Source organism: Hemiscyllium ocellatum, chromosome 28, assembly GCF_020745735.1.
Source record: "Hemiscyllium ocellatum isolate sHemOce1 chromosome 28, sHemOce1.pat.X.cur, whole genome shotgun sequence".
NCBI lineage: Eukaryota > Metazoa > Chordata > Chondrichthyes > Orectolobiformes > Hemiscylliidae > Hemiscyllium > Hemiscyllium ocellatum.
This window is the reverse complement of record NC_083428.1, coordinates 42,013,280-42,019,018: the sequence shown is the minus strand read 5'-3', so window position 1 is coordinate 42,019,018 and position 5,739 is coordinate 42,013,280.

Here is a 5,739-nt window from a genome sequence, read left to right as displayed (position 1 = left end):
CAACAAAACCCCAAAACAAAGCCAAGCCTCGGCCAAACAGTTAAAATTTTCTTCAGGATATGGGCCGGCAAGCTATTGTAATTACTACCTGTATACGGACTGGAGACAGTCGAAGAGTCCCAATTAACCTAAATTGAGTAACAAAACTCATAGGCTGCTATCCAGGAGAGTGCACATCCTGGCAAGTCCACCTCCACCTGGTTTGGAACAGGTGAATTGCTTAGCAACATCCAATTAAATGGTCACCTGATTCTAATGCAGCCATTTCAGTGATCGCAGAACCAGTCTTCAACAAAATTTGCTCCAAACTCTAAACCTTAGGTTTGTGCAAGACCTCAGCTGGAATGAGCACCTATACTGGAGAACTTTTACAGATTAAGGGTCCAACTTCAGTTCCGATCTTGTAGGAGAAGCAACTGGTTCAGTTACCTCTGATCGTAGTGAAATGCTTGCGCCCAATCTTGATGGGTTGGGAAAGATTCATCTTGATTGGCTTAACATCTTTTGTTTAGAATTGGCTGCCTGAGTGAAGTCCTAATTAAATATCCAGACGTTTTTCAGGAAGGTCTAGAGACTATCAAAGGAGCCTAGGCTAACTTGCGTATTGACCAGAAAGCAATCCCATGATTCTGCAAGGCCCGCCCAGTGCCATTTGCCCTATGTGCAAAGGTAGAGGCAGAAATCAGGAGGCTGGTGAGTGAAGGAATCAACAAATTAGTCCAGTTTGCAGAATGGGCAGCAGCAGTCATACCAATTGTGAAGCCCAATGGGTCGGTTCACTTTTATGGGGATTTCAAATAAATGGTAAACCGCTTTTCGCAGTCGGATAAACAGTCAATCCCTTGCATAGAGGATTAATACGCAAAGCTGGCAGGGGCTGCATTTCATGAAACTGAACATGAGCCATATGTACTTGCAATAACAGTTAGCTGAGGATTCCTAGAAGTGTGCTGTAATTAATAACCATAATAGTTTGTACCAACATATGACGCTGCCATATGGGGTATCATCAGTCTGTACAATTTTCAGCAGATAATGGAGAACATTTTACAAGGTCTACTCCAGGTTGCTACTGACCTACATGATGTGCTAATAACAGGGAAGACCAATAAAGAGCGCTTAGCAAACTTGGGATAGTCATTAGACATTTCTCCCACGTGGGCATACGCCTTAAAATGGGAACATGTCTGTTCCAGGGACCCTAAATGAACTACTCAGGCTACAGAGTTGACAAGACCGGGTTACACCTGTTGGAAGATACAGTGAGGGTGATCAAAGGTGCTCCAGCTCCCTTTTCTGTACCAGAGCTTAGATTTTCCATTGGGCTGGTGAATTATTATGGAAAGTTCATCTATAACCTCGCCTCCATCCTGACACCTTTGCATCAACTCTTAAAAAAGGGTCAGCCTTGGTAATGGCCACGTAGCCAAGCCATAGCTTTCATGGAAGTGAAGAAACAGCTATCATCCTCCAAAATGTTGGCACATTATGATCCCAAGCAAGATCTGGTATTAACATGTGATGCCTCTCCATATGGCATCAGGGTAGTATTGGGTCTTAGGTGGCCCAATGGAGAGGGGCACCCAATAGTGTCTGCATCCAGGACTTTGGCTAATTCAGAGCGCAAAAATGCCCAGATAGAGAAGGAAAGTTTGATGGTCATAGTTGGAGTCAGGACATTCCACCAACAGATTTATGGACATAAGTTGTAATAGTAATGAAACACAGATCCCTACTAGGTCAATTTAAAAAGACAATCCCACCCATAGCTTCAGACAGAATTCAGCGGTGGGCTCTAATACTAAGTGCATATAACTACAAGTTGGAACACTGTCTGGGAAACCAAGTAACAAATGCAGATGCCTTGGGCTGCCTCCTGCTGGCAGATACAGCACCTGTGCTACTGCCACTGGAAGTGTCCGTAATGGTTTTAAATTTTCTGGAAACACTTCCGGTCACAGCTGACAATATCAGATTTTGAGACACAGAAAGATCTAGTCTTGGCAAAACTAAGACAGCTGGTGGTGATGGGAGAGCCATCACAACCAGAACTGAAAGCTTTATAGACTCAGAGACACCAGATCACAGTACAGGACAGCACATTATTATGGGGAGCAAGAGTGATTGTCCTGAGTAAAGGTCGCTGCCAGGTACTGGCTAAACTCCACCAGGGTCACCCTGAGGTTTCCAAAATGAGGATGTTGTTAAGAAGTTATATCTGGTGGCCAGGATTGGATGTAGACATACGCTTTGGTGGAGCAATGCCCAGAATGCCAACAAGGATGAAAATGACCACCAGCAGCTGCCTGGCATTCACAGGAATGGCCAGTAAACCCTGGACTCGGTTTCACATTGACTATGCAGCTCTTTCATGGGCTCAATGATCTTAGTCAGTGTGGATGCCCACTCAAAGTGGCTGGACATGCATAAAGTTCATTTGTCAAAGATGAGGACAGTTATAGAAAAATTGCCCGTGTCTTTTACAATATACAAGCTCCCGTCACAGGTAATGGGCCATCGTTTACCAGCAGGGAACATCAGTACTGTATTTCCTAAAGTTGAGTGGTGTTCAACATATAAAAACAGTTCCATACCATCCATCATCCAGTAGCAGAAAGAGCAGTCCAAACTTTGACGGCAGGCTTAAAGAAACAGCCGACAACTGTCTTGATTCCAATTTGATTATAGGAACACACTTTCATGCAACTACAGGGATAGCTGCAGCAGACTTGCTAATGGGGAGATGACTGCACCAGGTTAAATCTGATGTTCCCAGAACTGGCAGAGGACAGTGAAATCAGGAATGCCAATGCTGGACACAAGACTCTTCTAAGTGAGTGTGGTAGTTTACTTTCTGATGATGCTGTCACTTTAAAAAGGTTACTTCGTCCTTGGTATATTTTAAGAGAGGTTGTAAAGGCAGAGGTGTTGAAGTGTCTAGTTTAACAATGACAGGGGAGTGTCTGGATTAGTGGTGCTCGAAAAGCACAGCAGTTCAGGCAGCATCCAAGGAGCAGTAAAATCGACGTTTCGGGCAAAAGCCCTTCATCAGGAATGACAGGCGCGTGGCCAGTTCTCCCAGTACAGGTTTTTTCTAGTTTGTTGTAGCTGTAACAGTCACAAGATGTGTGAGTCCAGGGGAGTTACAAGCTTCAGTGAAGAATTCTGCTGACTTTCTTCTGAAATCTCTTTGGATGTTGTTCCCTCCTGGCTGTAAGAATCTGTCTTTGAATTTAACCATTTTGCCAAGGGGTGTGTTTATGGGAAGATTAGATTAGATCACTTGCAATGTGGAAACAGGCCCTTTGGCCCAACAAGTCCACACCAACCCACAACCCTTATATTTTACCCCTTCACCTAACACTACAGGCAATTTAGCGTGGGCCAATTCACCTAACCTCTACATTTTTGGACTGTGTGAGGAAACCGGAGCACCTGGAGGAAACCCACGCAGATACGGGGAGAATGTGCAAACTCCACACAGACAGTTGCCTGAGGCAGGAATTGAACCCCAGTCTCTGGCACTGCGAGGTAACAGTGCTAACCACTGTGCCATCGTGCCGCCCATTATGGGATGTTACTGTATTGGAGCAGTTAATTAGTAATAGTTACTGCATCAGGTTGGTTAAGTTTTCCAATAGTTAAGTTCTTCTAAATTCCATTTTCTTTTGTTTGAGTTTCAGCTGGAAGATCCACTTCACATCTGTATTTAAAATAAGAAAAAGATAGGGTCTAGGCTACCACCTTTAAATATTTTCTGGGGTTCTGGCCTGGTCCATAACAGATTGGGGGCTCTTGTTGGGATTGATTTGATAATTCCACTTTGGGTTTAGGGTTGTTGGACTCAAAGGTGGCGAGAGGTAGTGTTAGCATCTTTTCTTTTGGGTGTTGAATTTGATTGGTTTAAACAGTGCTTGGTGTAGTAATGGCTCTTTCAGTCACTAAGAGTTTTCTGTGGGTGGAAGAAGTGACTTTGGGTGTTTTACAATAGGTGAGCACACCAAAGCTGTTAGAATTGGCATTTGTGAAGGTAAGGTTTACTCACATAGGCCAGGAGCAGAAGGTAAAGAAGTTACAGTACTAAGAGATACAGGATGATGTCTATCTTTGATGTTGATCGATGAGATATGTAACTCAGAAGGACTACTGCCAGAAAACGTGTTATTATGTGGCATTCATGGTGAGACGAGAAGTGCTCCCTTTTATAGAATGAGGTTGGAGTGTTCAGTCAAAAGTGGAGAAGTGGTGGTAGGAGTACTTTAGAAACTCTTGGTTCCAGGAATACAATTTGTCCTTGGTAATGACGTAGCTGGATCACAGGTAGGAGCGCTGCCTACTGTGGTTAAAAAGCCAGTGGGAAATCAGGCAACTGAGGTATTACAGGAAATGTATCCTGGTTTTTTTTTCTGACTGTATGCTAACAAAGTCACAAAGTCATCGGTCAAAACTGGAGGAAAAATCAAAGAATACAGGTAGGGAAGTTGAAGTTGAATTATCAGCGACCATATTTGATGGAATGGTTGATCCAAAACAAGAACAGATGACGGACAAAGTGGATATTTTTAGCACAGAAAAATTAATCGAGCTATAACAGAAAGATGAAAAACTGAAGCAATTGTATCAAAAAGCATACCTAGCGGAAGAATCTGAGTGTATTCCAGAATGTTATTATCTTGGTCCCCATTTCCTCATCAAGACATTCATTTCTAAGATAATCACATATTCAGCCAGATAGGAAATTAGTGGAAGTTCATTAAGTTGTATTACCAATGGGTTATAGAAGAGGTGTTGCAGGTAGCATAGGAAATACCAGTAGAGGTAATTTAGGAGTAAGGAAAACTCAAGCTAATATACAAAAACATTTTTTATTGGTCTGGACTGCATAAGGATGTGGTTAAAATAGACCCTTTGATCCAATTTGTATATGCCAATCAGACATCCTAAATTCATCCCATTTGTCAGCATTTGGCCCATATCTCTCTAGACCCTTCCTATTCATATACCCATCCACATGCCTTTTAAATCTTATACTTGTACCAACCACCTCAGGCAATAATAAAACTAACACCTTTAATATCCATTCCTGCATTTGAGAATCCTCTTACAAGGGTCTTACTTGATTGTAACGGACCCCTACCTAAAACAAAAAGAGGGAATCAGTATTTGTTGACAATAATGGATGTGTCCACGAGATTTCCAGAGGCCATTCCATTATGCAATATCACAGCTAAAAGGATTGTAGAAGAGTTATTCAAATGTTTCACTAGATACAGACTACCCACAGACACACAATCAGATCAAGGGTCGAATTTTACATCAAAACTTTTCAGGGAAGTTCTAGATAGCTTAGGAATAAAATAATTCAATTCCACCACATACCATTTGGAATTCCAAGGAGATTAGAAAGGTGACCTCAAACTTTAAAGACCATATCGAGGGCTTATATACAAGACTATCCAAATGATTTGAATAAAGGAATTCTGTTTGTATTTTTTTCATTAGAGATGCACCATATAAATCAAACAAATTCAGTCCATTTGAATTAATTTTTGGGTGTGAGCTGAAAGAATTACTGAAATTAGTTAAGGAGAAATTGGTGAGTCAGAATTCAGAGACCACATATTTGGATTATATGTCAAATTTTAGGGAACGATTAAAGAGAGCGGGGGAGTTGGCGAGACAGCACTTAAAAGTATCACAGCATATGATGAAACAGGAAACAGACAAGAGATCAAAAGT